Here is a 19,700-nt window from a genome sequence, read left to right as displayed (position 1 = left end):
TACCACCCTGGAAACTTGTCTCTTTTTTCCCTGCCTGAAATATTCTTCCTACTTGGATAATTTGTCACTTCTTTCAAGTCTTTTCTCATATTTCACCTTCTCAGTGAAACTTACACTAAACACCTACTTAATACTACACCCTACACTTTGACCGTTATGCTTCTCGGACTCTTCTATTTTTATTTTTTCTATAGCACTTACATACCATGTATTTAACTTATTATATTTAGTGTTTACTTTCTAGTTTCCTCCCAAAGTTTTTCCATATAAGAAGAGCAGAGATTTTTTATTTGTTCAATGATGTATCCCAAAAAGATCTAGAACAGTGTTTGATAGTTCTTGATGCTCAATAAATTTTTATTGATTATATAAATATTTTGCATGAATAGAGATGATATTTTTAAGTAAAATATTTAGATAACAGACATGATAATGCACTGGCTACTAAACACATTAAAAAACTCAAGAATGGAAAAAAATGGTATGGCCACAAATTTCAAAGCAACAGTAATGAAAAGGCCACAATTTATGGCTATGAAACCATACAGAAAATACTTCCTGTTTCTGCATGGTTAGAGACTTGTGAAGCAAACAAAAACTGAAATCTGGAGTAAAGGACAAGCTTTGGAGATTAACGGTTGACTAAAAGGTAGAGACCTTCAAAGAAATGTAGACATTTATCTTCCAAATATATGCCTTTACATTGCAAAAAATAATAAATCCCCATAGCTACTGGTTTATATTCCAAAGGGTTTAAACTAGGGATCTTCCTCTTTCTTTTTTGAGATTTGATTATATAAGAGATAAAATCTCTCTCTCTCTCTCAGGAGGGAAAACGCAGCTGTAGAGAAATTTCTAGATAAGCTCCCAAATTCATAATCTTAGGGCTCCCCCCCTCCGTGCATATAGCCACCTGGTTCTCACCACATCACCTTAAAGGGGAAGAAGGGCGCATGGAGAACCAATATGGTTATTGTTACAAGTAGTAAGAGCCAGCCTCCAATCCAGAAAGCACCTCATGTTCACTTTTAGAACAAAATTAATAAATGTAGATATTAAAAACATCAATGGATTTAAGAGACTTTCTACAAAGATTATATGGGAATATAATAGATATAAAATATTAAACATGAGGCCTATTACATAGCAGACATTCATACTAAAGTTCCCTTTCCCCTTCATATGGCTCACCCCTCAGTGGCTCAAAGGAATAAGAAGACAGAATAAAATTTTCTTGTCCTATCTCATTATCTTTCTGTTTCCCTGTATATTTTCAGCTTTTCTAATCCCAACTATAATAATCCTGGATTAAACAACTACAGAATCACATTAGATCCTGTGGAAAACAGTATACAAATAAAATTTCCAGATTAACATTTCCATAAATTTTTCCAAAAACTTTATATCTAAAATTGAATTTTCCATCCTAGTAGACATCACTTAAGAAGACAAAGAATCAAATAACTTACTGATGAATGTCATTGTTCAGAAATCACTTGAATATTATTAAGCCTAATTTAAGCTATTTTTAAGATTTTACAGGGAAAATTTTATTTTATGATGTAACAAGTCCAAAAATTTAGTTAAAAGAGGAAATCTCCTCAAATGAACATTTTTTTTTACTTTTTTTTAAGTTTTTTTTTTAATTCATTTGAGAGAGATACAGAGAGAGACAGAGAGAGCACAAGTAGAGGGAGAGGCAGAGGGAGAGGAAGAAGCAGACTCCCCACTAAGCTGGGAGCCCAAGGTGGGTTCAATCCCAGGACCTGGAGATGAGCTGAGCCGAAGGCAGATGCTTTACCATCTGAGCCACCCAAGTGCCCCTCAAATGAACATTTCTTAAGTTAATCAAAATAGTCAATAATTAAGTTCATATCAAGTCAAAACCCCAAAATTAATAAAAATGCAAAATCATTTAGATAAAAATATATTTCAAAAAATATTAGTAAGAATGGAACAGTGCTATTAAAAGCTTTTTTGAGATAAGCACAGAACACTAGAATTTACTTAGAATTCATCTATATGTCACTTGAGAGAAAATAGTTTCCCCATTAGAAAAATAAAGGTTCATTAAGGGTAACATTGTAACATTGTTGGGTGCCTGGGTGGCTCAGTGGGTTGAGCCGCTGCCTTCGGCTCGGGTCATGATCTCAGGGTCCTGGGAATCCCGAATCCTGCCTTGGGCTCTCTGCTCAGGAGGGAGCCTGCTTCCCTTTCTCTCTCTGCCTGCCTCTCTGTCTACTGTGATCTCTCTCTCTGTCAAATAAATAAATAAAATCTTTAAAAAAAAAAAAAAGGTAACATTGTTTTCTGAGTAAAATTTTGCTAACAAGTCCTAGATTTTTGACACTTAAATTGTGTGCATACAATCTTGCTAAGCAGATACAGAATTATTATGGATTTTTGTTATGTAAGAGATACCAGTACTGAAAGAATTCAGTGTGGCTGTGGTCATAGTATTCTGACGGTTTACTAAATGCAGTGAGATTAGAGGCATATTTGAGGATGGAAAGGACTCCTAGTATAATTAATAATAATACTAAAAAACTATTCTTTTTTTTTAAATTTTATTTATTTATCAGAGGGGGGGGGAGAGAGCAAGCACAGGCAGACAGAATGGCAGGCAGAGGCAGAGGGAGAAGCAGGCTCCCTGCTGAGCAAGGAACCCGATGTGGGACTCGATCCCAGGATGCTGGGATCATGACCTGAGCCGAAGGCAGCTGCTTAACCAACTGAGCCACCCAGGCATCCCAAAACTCTTCTTTATTTAACTAGGAGGGAAGGGGCCAAGCTTACCTACTCTTGAAGAGAACTGTGGGTGTGTTTTGTTTTGTTTTTCAGTGAAATGAATACAACGCAGCTGGTGCATAATTACTGAGTTGCTACAGCCATTTAGATGTGTCAATCATAGGAAAAGGTCAAGTATATTAAGCTGAATAAGCACGTGATCTTTAATTCCATGGAGACTCTAACAGAGTCAGGAAACACAACAAGCCATCATTTATCATAATATATCAAAGAATTCTAATTCCAACAGAAATTCTCTGCTGAGGGAGAGTAATGGAAAGAGACCAAGAAGGTTGAGTGAGTGTGTGTGTGTATGGGCTATTGCACTGCTGTTTCTTGGGCTGCTTCACTGAAAAGAAAAAAAATGTCAAACCAGTGCTGGTCACAGTCACCAGACCTCAGGGCTGGATTTGTAATCATTACAAAACAAAGGGTCACATGATTGTCCCTACTTTTAAAAAAAAAAAAAATGGAATCTTGTAAGTGCTAATGTTACTAATCAAAAAAGCCATAGTCTGAGATTTACTAGTTTACTAAGGTGACATTTAAAAAGAAAAACAAAACAAAAAAACTTCTTTTTATAAGTTTATAACACAGTCTTGAGCAAAACACAGCAATTAAATAACTTTGTATCTTAAGATAGTGTTATTTTTCATCTTGGAAACATGAAAAGCCTCAACAAATAAGCATCAGCATTTTTCCAAAAAATGAATGAATCCTAATAATATGTATTTTCTAAGGAAAAAAAAAAAAGCCAGAATTCCCAGTTCTGGTAGGTTGTAAAACAGCTTGATGTTGGATGTTTACAGTACTCAAAGAGAGGCTAGAATTTAAATCAATTAAGAAATGGAATAATAAGGAATGCTTACAGAACATGATCCTTGCACTTAAAAGGTAACTATTCAATTGTAGAGGACTCAAGTCCAACGAAGAAAACAGCAGCAAATATACAAATTAGAATAGAAATAAAAAGCAGTAAGCGATACCAATCTGCATTAAAGCTAATGTTCTTATGTGGTATTAGCCATTAAATGCTGTAGGAACTTATATTAGAGTAAAATCAATCATAACTTGAGAAATCAAGGAAAATTTCATGGAGAAGGTAGAACTTGACTTGAATCTTACACAATAAGAATGAGGAGTGGGATAATGTGTGCAAAAGCAGAGGAGCATTCTAGGGGGACAATGTAAGGTACATGCTATGGCAGGAGAAAAAAATAAGGTAAGATAGAATACTTTTATGATCACAAAAGCTTGCAATTTCACTATTATTTTATTTATTTATTTTTCCAGAGAGAGTATGTGTGAAGAAAGGGGGAGGGATGCAGCAAAGAGAGAGGGAAAGGCAGAAAATCCTAACCAGGTTCCATTCATGCTCAGTGCTCACAGTGCTCAGCACAGGGTCCGACTTTGGGCTCAATCTCATGACCCTGAGATCATGACCTGAGCTGAAATCAAGAGTCAGTCACTCAACTAACTGAGCCACCCAGGAGTCCCATCAATTTCACTATTATTTTAAAATATTTATGTTTGGGGGCACCTGGGTGGCTCAGTGGGTTAAAGCCTCTGCCTTCTGCTCAGGTCATATCCCAGGGTCCTGGGATTGAGCCCCACGTTGGGCTCACTGCTCAGCAGGGAGCCTGCTTTCCTTCCTCTCTCTCTGCCTGCCTCTCTGCCTACTTGTGATCTCTGTCTGTCAAATAAATAAATAAAATCTTTTTTAAAAAAATTAAAACTAAAAAAAAATAAAATATTTATGTTTGCTGTTTTATTTTGCAAGGAAGAGAGAGGAAATAGATCAACATATGTTCTGGGATACTTTTAAGAAAGAATGCAAAAGAGAAGGTGGTACTCCTCACCTTCCCAACCCATTTTAATTAATTTGTGATTTCTGAACAGCCCTGCCTCTTTGCTTTAGGGAAATAGTTTAGAAAATGAGCAAAAATGTAAAACTGTAAAATATTCCAGATTTAGTTTTGTATTGTGTTAATCCAAAAGACATGTGCACATGTAAAAACTGTCTCATTCTGGGAATTATGGTAATTAAGGACAAAGAGGCTTGCTTGGGAAAACAAAGAATTGTTGAGAAGACAAAGAGATTTCCATGAAGAAAGTTGGTGGGGTTCAACTGTAGAACTGAAGGAATAAAACAAAACATCGGAAAGCAAAGATGAAAAAACCTGGCACTTCTGTATATTTACAAATAAGAGATAATATGGTAGACTTTTTTTTTTAATGGCCACAAATATTTTAGCAGTTTCTCCCACCTGAGGTGAAGTCTATTCCTCCAACCCTTGAATCTCAGTTTGGATGTGTGACTTGTTTTGATGTCTGAGACATCAGCAAATGAGATACAAAGTCTTGGGGAGTACTCTCATACACTGGTTTTTCCTGCTGTTGTTTCTGGGAACTCTTATGCTACCATGTAATCAGAGTTTCCTAATTTTATCACACAGAACTGCCAGAGTATACTCTCTTAACACCTTATACTTCCTTATAAAATTTTTCAAAATTTCAATTCAAGCAACTAATGTCATAATGTCATATTACTCTACTTCAAATTGCTCTCTTCCTCAAGAAAGGTATAAAATAAATTTCTGTGGTTTCAGATAATTTTTAGGACATTTGTAACCCCTTCATTTATACAGAATGAGGATTCCTTTTCAAATTTAAACTAATGAACTTTTTTAGTCAAAAAAACTTAAAAACTTCAATGTATTTAAATACTAAGCAAAGTTAACAAGGAATTTATATTTTAAAGCATACTCTAAAAGTTCACTTTAAAGATCACAGAATTTAGAGCAGGAAAATTCTTCAGAAATCATCTGATTAAAATCTCTCATTTTAACATGTAAAATAAATAGGAATTGAAGCTAACTCAATATTTCTAAAACTAAACAATGTTAAGTAACCATATCCAATAGGGAAAGTTTAACAACATAGTACATTTTTTCCTTATATGAAACTCTACTATTTCCATATAATATAAAATGATAATATATTTGATCTTCCATATAACAATCTTTTAAATACTTTCACTTAGCAGTCATGTTCCTTGTAAGTATTCTCTTGGAAATTTCCTCAACCAATATTTGTATGAGATGACCTCTCATGAGGTCATATCCATCTTCTCCAGTGGGTCCACCATAGATGTAGTCAATGTATGAAGGTCCACAGGACACATCTGGAACATTTTGGTTATGCCCAGATAGACCCCTACAGCACCTATAAGTGGAAATAATATTCCAGGAAGTGAATCATCCAGAGAAAATAAGAAGAATAAGAAGGAAAAAATAATAACCAAGAATAGATGTGGAAGAAAACCAACATTTCAAAGGTAGAGGAGAATTGTAGTTGTCCAAAGTTTGAAGAAATAGATGAAACCTCTCACTTAATGTTAATGGGAGTGTATTTCGGTATAATCATGCTGAAAGCCAATATAAAAACATGTATCAAAATCTTAATTTAATAAACTTTTGAGGTAGTGATTCTGCTTCTGTGAATTTCATCAGGAAGGTCAAATATATAGAGATACCTATACAATAATGTTCATAGTCGGGGCACCTAGGTGGCCCAGTGGGTTAAGCCTCTGCCTTTGGCTAAGGTCATGATCTCAGGGTCCTGGGATCAAGCCCTGCATGAGGCTGTCTTCTCAGCAGGGAGCCTGCTTCCCCCTCTCTTTTTGCCTGCCTCTCTGCCTACTTGTGATCTTTCTCTCTGTCAAATAAATAAAATCTTAAAAAAAATGTTCATAGTCACTTTTTTAAAAGAGAAAACTGAGAAATAATAAGAATTTCCATTGATAAAGGATTAGTTAAATAGATCGTAGTACAATCATACAATAAAATGCCAGGTAGCAATTTAAATGACTAGTATCTATATAACATGAAAAGATCTTGATGTTTTTTAATGAAATGAGAGTAATTTAAAACTTAAAAAGGTACCATAATTCTGCTTATATATAATTAACTTATAATCATGTGTCTGTTTATGACACATAATTATATTAATATTCTGTTCATAATATTAATTCCATTATTATTCTGTTCAGATTATTAATAGTATTACTTTTATGTGGTGGGTTTTCATGGTTGCTGTTTTGTTTGTCTGCTTGCTTTATACTTTTTGTATTTCTTGGATTTTTCTAATGGGATATATGTCATTTTAATAAAATTTTTAATGTATTTTGGGAAGGAGAGGAGTGGGAGAGAGGTAGAGAGAGAACCTTAAGCAGGCTCCACACTCAACACAGAGCCCAGTGCAGGACTTGATCTCATGACTCTGAGATAGTGACCTGAGCCAAAATCAAGAATGGGATCCTTAACTGACTGAGCCATCCAGGAGCCTCTATTTTAATAATTTTTAAAACAATAAAACTAATATAATTTTGGGGAAAAAGGTTTAGAAATGTCAGATGGAGTAAGAGGGGCTAGTGGGTAAAACAGAAAAAATATTAGGCAAGACATGATCTGAGAAAATCATCAGCCAAGGGAAGAGAGATGAGAGAAGAGAGGTCTAAAAACCAAGGCATAGGGGCACCTGGGTGGCTCAGTGGGTTGAGCTGCTGCCTTCGGCTCGGGTCATGATCTTGGGGTCCTGAGATCGAGTCCCGCATCGGGCTCTCTGCTCAGCGGGGAGCCTGCTTCCCTCTCTCTCTCTCTCTGCCTGCCTTGCCTCTCTGCCTACTTGCGATCTCTCTCTGTCAAATAAATAAATAAAATCTTTAAAAAAAAAACAAAAACAAAAACCAAGGCATAGTCAGAGTTCTAAAAGCAACAGAGAATTCAAAAGGAATGAGGACAGAGAGCCATTGTACTTGGCAATTAAGAACACTTTTTAATAGTTAGATAGGATACATTTAATAAATCTTAACATGAGAGAAATGATCCATTCATATAAACAGTCAGTATCTCAGCTTACTGAACAAGACTTTTGTTTTCATGATCGCTGTTATTAACTGCATTGGTGTTGCTGACACCACAGTTTTTTATTAATCACTGTGATGTCATAAAATGCTTATGTGTTATATTGTCCTCTAATTAAATCATGGCAATTGTCTTCATGAGAAAAAAACTGAGTTATGCAAAGGAAAAGTAAGCATAATTCTAAAAAATTTAGCTAGAAATTAGAAATCCTTTTGCAAATAAAACTGTAATACTTTTATTACAAATGCTGCTTAGGTAATTTAGAAGCAGTATTGAAAGTAGTCAAAAGGAATGTTCATAATCTTTCGGCCTCAGAGGCAAAAGCTTAATTTACCAGCAGAAAATTAAAATTTTACTTTCTTTTAATCACAATTTCAATTATTTTGTTTCCTTTATCATTATCCCATCTGAAGCTCATTAAGGGGTAGAAATGATGGAGAAAGGAAGGAAAAAAATCCAGGTTTTTTTCATTGTGCGTTCAGCAATTCTGATACACTAAAGGCAGTAGGAACGATGGGCAGCCAGGAAAGGGGGAAGATAGAATGGGGAAGTAAATAAGATTACTGGGAGAAAATATAAGAGAGCATTCAGAAAAATACTCAGCCTACTGGCACCCAAATATAATTAATTCTATTAAGGTACCAGAAATATCAATACTATTAAATTATAGGTGTGCATTATCCAAAAAATTAATAACATCACCTCCTTCAATTATTTAATATTTATTATATCCCTATTTATATCAATTTATATTTTAATGTAAATATTTATGTGCTAAGTGGCCACTGACTTATTTTTCCAGAGGGTTGTAGAACTGAAGCACCCTATTGGTGGCACCGGTATCTAAACATCCTTAGAGAATGAAGAGTATAAAATAGAAAATGGCTCAGTGTTTGCATGCCATGAGGACTTAATTAAATATTGGTGAATGATGACAACTTCCCTAGAAAGATCCTAACTGACCAGTGGCCTATCCCTGAATGTATTACTGTGAGACAATTCTGTAGAAACCTGAGGAGGCTGCAATCAAATGCAGCTGAGGAGCTTTAAAGCAGGATCACTCTATGGAGCACCTGGGTGGCTCAGTCAGTTAAGCAGCCGGCTCTTGATTTTGGCTCAGGTCAGGATCTCAGGGTCTAGGCATGGAGTCCCAACCGGTGTCACCGGTTGGGACTCCATGCTCAGCGGGGAGTCTGCTTGAAGATTTTTTTTTTTTTACCTCTTTCTCTGCCCCTCCACTGCCCCACACTCTTTCTCTCTCTAAAATAAATGAATAAATAAATCTTTAAAAAATAAATAAATTTGGATCCTTTGGGGGTAAAGATTAGCAGCTGAAATAGAGATTTAAGTATGTAATCAAGAGGGGGACGCCTGGGTGGCTCAGTGGGCTGGCTAAAGCCTCTGCCTTCAGCTCAGGCCATGATCCCAGGTTCCTCGGATCGAGCCCCATGTCAGGCTCTCTGCTCAACGGGGAGCCTGCTTCCTCCTCTCTCTCTCTCTGCCTGCCTCTCTGCCTACTTATGATCTCTGTCTGTCAAATAAATAAATAAAATATTTTTTAAAAAATTAATCAAGAGGTAGACTAAGTTCATCTACTTCATAATGTCACCTTCATAGTACTACTCCCACACTATTAAACTGTGTAAGTAAATAATGAACACCCTTAAGTCTCAGATGTCTGGAAAATGCAAAAGTATAATATTAATATAAACCGATGTAGTATATACTAAGAAGCTTTGGTCATTTGTCGTCTGTCTTCAAAGTTTTCAATAGTTAAGGATTCAAATATTTAAGGATTAAAGGAATACTTTCTTTGTTGTAAAATTCCTTCTTTTAATATTTATAGGATTATATTTAATGTAATGAAAAGGAATTTCTTTTCATCTATTATATCTCTGAAATAGTAATTGATTGAAAATGTTACATATACACACAAACACACAATTCTACTCATTCACAGATAATATATTTAAGTCACATTAGAAAGCAAATTCCCCCTCTCCTCTCAAAAAAGAAAGCAAATACCCTGAATGCTGTACCATATCTTTGATAGAAAATCATATTAAACAGAGTTTGACTTACAAGGAATAATGAAGGGAGATTAACAAGGGATTTTATTCTAAAATTAGCTAACTAAAAACTGACATCCTAAGCTAGGGATGCAAAAATATATAACCAGGACCCTTAAATTATGAAACCACAAATTTACAGGATTTCTTAGCCACATATACACATTAGAATATATGTTACTGCCCTTATGCAAACACATATCTATAACTGTTTACAAATGGTCAAATAAACCACAACCACATTTTTAAAAATACTCTAAGACCTTTTGAATTTACTTGGAATTATAAAATAGTATAAAAACAGATTATAAATAACAAGTTACCACTCACTTCAAATAGACAAAATATCATGAATAAATTATGTATCAAAACATATTGATATGGGTCACATACACAAATTTTCTGGGAAATGCCTAAAATGAAGAACTTGGAACACGGTTTATAGCTCACCTGAGAGTTAATTTTAGAAATAAAAGTATTTAAAACAACATTCTCTTATTTGTTTCTTATTCTTAGAATACCCAGGGCAAAACACAACAGTTCATTACAAAATGTGCTCAGATGGCAAGGATTGTTCAATAAGGAAATGAAATTTAATATTGACTATTTTTTTCTGAAATCTTCAGTATTAGTTTGTGTGCCTAAATCCCATCCTCAACTATCCAAAGTGCCAAAGTGTTTGGCAAGCAAAATGTACAATTTCAGATGGATCCTGTGTAATTAACTAATTTCACTACTCATTACCAGTGGACCAAATACCACTTAGAATTGCCCCATCAAATGATATTGAGCCTATATCAACAATCCTAAATTGCACAAAAACTGGTCAACCAATAATGGCAAGAAAAAAAATGAATCTTTTTTAAAGAAAAAACATTTGGAACAGGAAACAATAAGATTATTCATTTTGTGGTACAGAGAGATGAGAATTTAAAATAGGAGAACCTGAGGTTATAATAAAACTGGCTTCCAGTGGGAGAAAGGCCTTTCTATTTGTGGAAATGAATCTCTCTAATAGGAATTTACTAACTATAAACTTCTCAATTTTTTGCAAAATCATTTGGAAAACCATTGTGATATGGATACTAATTTTTTAATCCAATATTGCTTCATAATAGGACATAAAAGTCTTCACTTTTTTATATATAATCATGGTCAACTAAGTAAATATGCCCAAGTCTTTCAATTAATAATCACCTTGCCCCATTCCATCCCCTAAAACACAAAACTGAGCACCATCTTTAATTCTACAATATAGTTGTTAAAAGCCCAGACCCCGGGCAGGTTAATCTTCTGTGCTTTAGTTTCTTTAACTGTAAAATGGAGCTTACTTACTTAATGGAGCTACTTACCTCATTTGGTAGTTTCAACCATTAATTCATTCTCCACTACCTCACGCAAATATTTAAACTTCATCTGCAGTCACTCTTTGCCCCCATGTACATAATCCCAGCACATTAGCCACACCATATTAACTACTCCAGAATATAAAAGATCCTTCCTGGGGCGCCTGGGTGGCTCAGTGGGTTAAGCCGCTGCCTTCGGCTCGGGTCATGATCTCAGGGTCCTGGGATCAAGTCCCGCATCGGGCTCTCTGCTCAGTGGGGAGCCTGCTTCCTCCTCTCTCTCTCTGTGCCTGCCTCTCTGCCTACTTGTGATCTCTCTCTGTCAAATAAATAAATAAAATCTTAAAAAAAAAAAAAAATCCTTCCTTCTTTGCCCTCAGCACACCCATTCATCTTTCAAAGCCCACCTCTGTCACTGTGAAGCCAACTTTGGTTTCTCCCAGCAGAATCCACTCTCCTTCTCTTGGCAATTTTTGGAGATAAAAGTTTAGAAAGAAAAGGTTTAGGCCTAATTTGCAGCTTTTTCTTGCCTTCATTTTATTCAATTCTTTTTTACTATGGTGGCAAAATACTGTGTCATAAATATAGGACCTGTACTCATTATCTTTAGTTTTTTAGAGGAAACTACTTTTGACATTATGATGATTATAGTCAGAAAACAATTTCAGTTATTAAAGAGCTCAGGATTGTGGTGAAAGGAAGAAAGTGGAAGGGTACTACTATTGATAGAACTTGGGGCTTGTTTTACATTATCTTATCTTTGCATTTTGGGTCCACCATCTATTAAGTGGTCACCAAAGGGGAAAAAAAAACAGTAAACCATTTTTTTTCCTCAAATGGAATGAGAAAAAGACTATCAAGATAGGGGCATAATTTTCTTCATTAAATCCTTGACTGAAAAGTATTTTACTATCTGGTAAAAACAATACAGGATAAAGAAAATGTCTCTTTGATTTAATTTGTAGGCCAAAATTTAAAGATGAGTTTAACTTTTCTATTAAAGTTTTAAATTTATGAATTCCTGAAAATCACTGAAATATAACTAGATTGATTTATCTTGGGCAGTGCAACATAATTAGAAATTTCTGTATTTACATGTAATTCAAAAATAATTAAATATTTGATGAGCGTTAATTATGCACTTAAGTAAATTACATAAATTTAACATTTTACATGATTAGTGATATATTATTGAATGACATACAAATGAGATTCGATGCAATACATTTTTAATTCCTATTTAATTCAAGAAAAAGTCCTAGATAACATGGGAGAATGCAAATATGTATAAGATGACAATTTGTCCTTCAACAAGCTTACAATACAAAGATAAGAAATATATACATAGGGACACCTGAGTGGCTCATTTGGTTAAGTGGCTGACTCTGGATTTCAGTTCAGGTCCTGATCTCAGAGTCATGAGATCGAGTGCTGCATCCCGCTAACACGAAGCATGAAACCTGCTTAAGATTCTCTTTCTCCCTGGAGCGCCTGGGTGGCTCAGTGGGTTAAGCCTCTGCTTCGGCTCAGGGCATGATCCCAGGGTCCTGGGATTGAGCCCCGCATCAGGCTCTCTGCTCAGCAGGGAGCCTGCTTCCCTCCCTCTCTCTGCCTGCCTCTCTGCCTGCCTCTCTGCTACTTGTGATCTCTGTCTGTCAAATAAATAAATAAAATCTTAAAAAAAAAAAAAAAGATTCTCTCTCTCCTTATACCTTACCTCTCCCTACCACTGCTCACATGCTCACTGTCTCTCTCTCAAAAAAATAAATATATAATATAATAATATAAATATAATCTATATAATTATAATATAAATAATATAAAAATGTATCTCAGAAATAGAAGGATGAAGGAAGAAAATAACTATTCTGTTAGGAGGGATCAGGTAATACTAATGGATGGGAAGAGTGGGAATTCTATTTCTGTGTGGAAGGAAATCACTAGAAAATGGTGGAGAGGGGAACGCTCCAATTTGGGGTAATCTAAAAGGCCTTAAACAGAAAAATAGAATAATATCCCTGAAGTTTTATTGCATCTTTTATGTTCTCAGACTATAGAAAAATAGAAATACTTGCTAAAAATAAGAAAAACAATAGTCTCTCACTAAATAGGCTCTTTATGTATCAGTGACTTAGAGAAATATTTAATTTGTGAGGAGCAATGTGAACTATAATAGGAATGATGTTAGGCAACAAAGAAATATGAAAAGTAGAAGGGCAAACATTCTACACCATATACAAAATTATCTCAAAATGAATCAGAGACCTAAAGGTAAGATCCAAAACTATAAATTAGAAGGAAACATAGGGAAAAGTTTTATGACATTGGATTTGATGAGGATTTCCTGGATATGACACCAAAAGCACAGGAAACAAAAGTAAAATTAGACAATCTGGACTACATAAAAATTGAAATTTTCTGTATACTAAAGGACAAAATCAACAGAGTGAAAATGCAACCAGGGTAATGGGAGAAAATAATCCTAAATCATATATCTGATCTGGGGTTAGTATCTAGAATATATAAAGAATTCATTCAACTCAACAACAACAACAAAATACCCAATTAAACAATGGGCAAAGGACTTGAAGAGACATTTCTCCAGAAATGATGAACAAATGGTCAGCAAGCATATGAGAAGATGCTCAGTATCACTAATTATTAGGAAAATGCAACTCAAAACAACAATGAGATATCACCTCACACCCACTGGATAGCTCCTTATCTAATACAAATAAATGAACAAACAGAAAATCATTAAGTTTTAGCAAGCATGTGGAGAAATTGGAACTCTTGCGCACCCTTGGTGAAAATGTAAAATTGTGAATTGCTATGGAAAACAGTACAGCAGTTCTTCGAAAAATTAAAAATGGAATCACTTCATGATCCAGCAATCCACTTATGGCTATATATTTTAAAAGATTTGAAAGCAGGATTTCAAAGAAATATTTGCATACCCATGTTCATAACAGCACCATTCGCCATAGCCAAGAGATAAAAGCAACCATGTCTATCAACAGATGAATGGATAAACAAAATGCAGTACGTACATATAATGGAGTATTAAAACCTTAAAAAGGAAGGAAAGCCTAACATGCTACAACATGGATGAAAATGGAGACATTTTGCTATGAAATAAACCAATCACAAAAAGGCAAATATTGCATGGCTTCACTTACACGTGCTCTCTAGAGTAGTCATATTCACAGAAACAGAAGAGAGAAGAGTGCTTGCTACAGGATAGGATGAGGAGCAAATGGGAGAGTTGCTTAATGTATAAAGTTTCCATTTTCCAAGATGAAAAAGTTTTGAATGTTGGTTATATAACAATGTGAATATACTTAACATTACCGAACTGTATACTTAAAAATGGTTAAAATGGTACATTCTATGTTGTGGTTTTTGTTTGTTTGTTTGTTTAGCAAGAAAGAAGTATTCTAAAAATTTGTGCAAAAAACAATCCAGTTTTTGGTAGTATTGCCTTGACTGGAAATTGATCAGCTCGGTCAAAATTACCAAAATAATAGCATGTCATCTGTAGCTCCTGAACTTTCTTCTCCTTATTATCATCTAGTTATTAATAGGACATGCTACTTTAAGAGGTTTACCATTAATTTATTCTTATACTTGCAGAAGATACATGGTCCTATCTGGGAAAAAAAATGATCAAATCTTCAAAAAGTACAGAAATAAACTGTGAAAAAGAGCATGACCAGGGTGGACCATGAAGAAAGAATCAAGGTGAGTAAAACTGAAAGGGCACTTGGTGCCTGTGGAAACTGACCCCACCTATCCATCCATCCACCCATCATGGAGTTTCAGACTCAGCACAGTGTTGACACTCTCATACTGTCCTTTCCACAGGTTTGCTAGAAAACAGACTCTGGAACCCATCTGTCTTATCAAGGCCTCCAACATATCTGTCCCTTCTGGTTCATTCTGTTGATAAAATGAAAGAACATAATGTTCGGCAGAATATTACTCAGTTCAAATCTTTTCAGACTCTATTATGACGAAAGGTAGGAGACTTAACACAGTCCTGGAGCAAGACCATACATGTTATACTTCTGGTAGTCCTTCTTGATAGTAATAGAAAAAAAATGCATTTGCCAGATCAAGAGCTGCATACCACAGGGCTTGGTATGTGGCCTTATCAACCTTCTCTGAAATGATTCCAATTCTGACAGAGCAGTTGCAATTGATGCCTACCACTTGCTGTGTTTGCAGTCATCCACTACCATTCTCTACAATTTGACAATTTCTGCAATGGCCAGACTGGTAAATACTTTAGGGCTTTAAAAATGACACTAGGGGCACCTGGGTGGCACAGTCATTTGGGTATCTGACTCTTGATTTCGACTCAGTCAAGATCTCAGAGTTGTGGGATCAAGCTCCACATGGGGCCCCGTGCTCAACAGGGAGTTTGCTTGGGAATCTCTCTTTCCCTTTGCCCCTCCCCTCGCTCATGCTCTCTCTTTCTCTCTCACATTAATTAATTAATTGATTAATTAATTAAAGATGGCACTAATCTCTGGCATTTTCTGTCACATGCAATGTTGATTTTCATATACTCGCATGGTCAAGGCAAGTTAGTTTGGGAGCATTCTCTCCCACTATGACAGTTCTCAGCCTCATAGGCTAAGACACCAATGTGAAGGTTCTGCCAGTGACCAAGTAAGTACGTCTACTGGTACTGTTCAGGGTGCAGAAAAATGATGAATGAGTGAGTCAGATTCCTTAGCAAACAGACTCTGAAATAGAGATTTGTGTTCAGAGAGTTGACTGAGGAAAGCTGTCAGCAATAACACCTGTGCAGAAATATGGGCAGCAGCATTTGGTACAGAAAGAAGTTGAATTGTGGTAGAGAGGCAATACAAGCCTCCACTGATTTCACGGGGGTGGGGGTAGTTTGAGGCTGAAACCACCCTTCAGAGCTGTAACACATTGAGGCAAAGGGGCAAGGCCCTTATACTCCTTCGCTGATCATTCATTGAATTCAATGTGCCATGGGGGAGGCAGCTCCCATAGCAAGAGACAGCTCCTTTCAGCAGAGGGTAATTTCTGGGGAAGAGCTTAGCTGTGGGGCAAGAGCAGGCAACATCATGGCAACCAGGGAAATAAGCACCGCAACCCTTAAGAGGGGGTTTTGGTGGTTCCTGGTAACATCCACTACTAATTTCCAAATTTGGCAAGTAAAAAGCAACACATAAAAATACTGCATGGCATACCTACACTAAAAAGATATTCACGATTTACCTAAAATTCAAACATAACTGAGCATTGTCTATTTTATCTCGCTACTCTGTGCACCACACATGTATTAAAAGGCCAGTAGAAGAAGGAATTTCAAGGGTATTAATGCATTTCTCTTTTCTAATCTTATACTTTGTACAGTACTAACCCCACATGGACAGGAGAGACCAAAAATAAGAATTGGTTAGCCTCGACAATTTTTGCTCCACTCACCAATCCTGACTTGGTCTATTATAGGGATTCAAGGCTGCTCACTACATTTTACCATAGGAAACAGAAATAGGCTTAGGAAGAACACTAGCAGTTTTAAGGAGGGTGGATTGTGAGAAAGAGAGCACACAGTATACAGACAGGGAAAGAACTGGAGCAGTGGCAGTGGGAATGAAAGGGAAAATGTGAGAAGAGCCACCCCTGAGACAGGTTCAAAGAATTTGCTAACTGTATGAGACAGAAATACAGGAGGTGAGTGGAATGTAAGAAAATTGTATGTTCTTGATTTTAAATAATTGGAAAAAAAAAGAGAGGATATGGTAAAGATACGCATAAAAATATACAAATAGGTTTAAAAGGAGAATATTTATATTTGACACACTATTCACCCGAATGTATAATATATGTGAATCCATTAACTAATATACTATACCAAGGTGTTGATATTGATAAGTGATTATTTTCCATTAAACATATTTTACCTGAGACTTCATAGATATTTTTAAACACCTGGCATTTCTACAAGCTGTGCACAGGATGTTAAATTATACTGGGAATTCTATTAGCTATTAATAATTCTTACATATCCATAATTCCTGTAAACACTAATTTTCAAATTTAAAATCTTAACTGATGAAAGTTTATAAAATATGTGTTTTTCTTCCACAGCAATTCCTAACTTTATTTTATTTAAAATAAATATCTGTATGTTTTATTTACATTACTTAAGAGTTCTTAAAATGTGGAACTCTGGTCTTCTTCCTTAATTACAAAAAAGGAGAAACTACTGCCCATGTTACCCTCAGCAGTGCTGTCTTTCTACCTGGCACTCTCCTCTTTACCCATTTATATTATGCTGATTTTTCCAATTCAGTTGATTTTTCCTGAATCACGATATTCAACACATTGTCCCTGCATTATTTTCTGAATCAGAGTAATCAATCCAGGAACCACTAACAGATCTATTAATTCTTTGCGTGCAACACAGCAGAATCCCATATAACATCCTCAGATGCTAGGATGTTTATCTACTTAACACGGCTGGGAGCAGAACAAATACTGAGAAAGTAAAATAAGTTTTTCTTATTTTAGTTCAAAATTCTAAAATGTAGAAATTCTAAATGTAATGTTACATTGCATTCTATGATGTTAATTTTAATCACCAGTGACTTAGCCACAATTATTCACTTCTGGGATTAAAATGCCCACTATAGACACCAAAAAACAAAACAAAATCTGACTTATCCATTTGTATTTGCCTATCAGAAATCTCTTTTAATATCCGTAATACACCCTCACCTGAATACCATCACCAGTAAGAGAAAATTCATGTAATACACATTGATACAATGATTAAAATAAACATATTAAATCCTATTTTTATTATGTATTTTCCATCCAAAGGAACAGTCAGTATTTTATTATAATTATTTATAAGTTGCCCACTGTTCATTGGGAAGGGTATATGCTTTGGTGAGTGCTGTGAAGTGTGTAAACCTGGCGATTCACAGACCTGTACCCCTGGGGATAAAAATATATTATATGTTTATAAAAAATAAAAAAGATAAGTTGTCCACTGTTAGCTTTCGATTATCTGTGTGCAAATTATCCGTCACAACCTTTAAACCCAAGATGGCTTTTTCCTGTAATCGTGTTTTTAGACTAACTTCCTGCTTTATTGGGTTTTCTTACAGGTGTTTACTGAATACAAGCATAACTGAAGACCTAAGTAAGAAGGTAAATATGCTGCTGGGGAAAAATGTAATATAAAGGCATTTCAAATCCAAGGAGACGTTATCTTTATAGTCTCCATTATCAGTTTAGAATTTTCAAGTTTCTACCCTCTTCAATTCTTGTAATGAATATGGATAGCATAGCAAATCATTATGCCAACCCAGTAAGTACAACCTTCCTGGACCTGGATATTTTCTGTGCACCAAGCAAAACGTCAAGTACTGAGTAGGTATAGTTGTTGAAAATTTATTCTAAATATTATATCAATCCTTCTTTTGCTTAATTGTTGTAGCTAAAGACCTAAGAACCATGAATTTTACTGTAATTTAATTAGTTACCTGACAATTCTTAGAGGGAATACTCCTTACTTCTCAGCTGTAGTGGATTATTAAGAACTATCTCTGATTATTTTTACTTACAATTACTTTGGTTTTACTTTTTAACCAAAAGATGAAAAATATCACATACCTTGTATCCCACTAATAATAATTTCTCGTTAAAAATTAAAATGAAATAATAATGTGTATATCTTAAATTGTGGTTCAGTAATAACCATCAAGACTTATGTAGGTCCTATGCCAGGTACTATTCTAAGTATTTTCCCCTTGATTCTTATAAAAATTTTATGAAATATATTCCATTGTTGCCCTTATTTTTTTATTTTTAAATTTAATTTTTTTATTTGAGTATAGTTGACACACAGTATTACATTAGTTTTGGTAATTATAGCATAATGATTGGACAAATTTTATACATTATACAATGCTAACAAGTAGAGCTACCATCTGTCACCATACAATGCTATTATGATATCATTGACTATATTCTCTATTCTGCGCCTTTTATTCCTGAGACTTACTCATTCCATAACTGGAAGCCTATATCAACCACTCCCCTTTACCCATTTTGCCCCTTCCACAAACATCAGTTTGTTCTCTGATTCTGCTTTTTGTTTGCTTGTTTATTCATTTGTGTTTTTTTTTTTTTGTTTTGTTTTGTTTTTAGATTCCACATAGGAGTGAAAACAGATCTTATTTAGTCTGAGTTACTTCACTTTTTACCCTGTAGGTCCATCCATGCTGTCAGAAATGATCCTACTCTTTTGGATGTCTGTGTAATATTCATGTGTGTAAGTGTGTGTGTGTGTGTGTGAGAGAGAGAGAGAGAGAGAGATCTTCCTTATCCACTCATGTATCAATGAACAGTTAAGTTGCTTCCATATCTTGGCACTGTTATCCTTATCTTAACTGAGAAAACTGAGATGTAGAGAAATTAACTGGCTGAAGTTTCCATAGTACATAAGGGGCAGAACTGGTATTTTAATCCAGGACAGTTTGGTTTCAGATCCCATACACTTCACTACTAGATCATACCAC

At 35.2% G+C, this 19,700-nt stretch overlaps 1 protein-coding gene across 6 annotated transcripts in view; it reads right to left on the bottom strand.

Annotated features, from left to right (window-relative positions):
• SLC4A10 (solute carrier family 4 member 10) overlaps window positions 1–19,700 on the bottom strand; it is a 304,439-nt gene that overhangs the window by 168,953 nt on the left and 115,786 nt on the right. The gene's annotated exons all lie outside the window — the stretch shown is intronic.

Source organism: Neovison vison, chromosome 3 (assembly GCF_020171115.1).
Source record: "Neovison vison isolate M4711 chromosome 3, ASM_NN_V1, whole genome shotgun sequence".
Taxonomy (NCBI): domain Eukaryota; kingdom Metazoa; phylum Chordata; class Mammalia; order Carnivora; family Mustelidae; genus Neogale; species Neogale vison.
The sequence above is the reverse complement of the archived record's forward strand: the minus strand, read 5'-3'. Positions and strand labels throughout refer to the sequence as shown.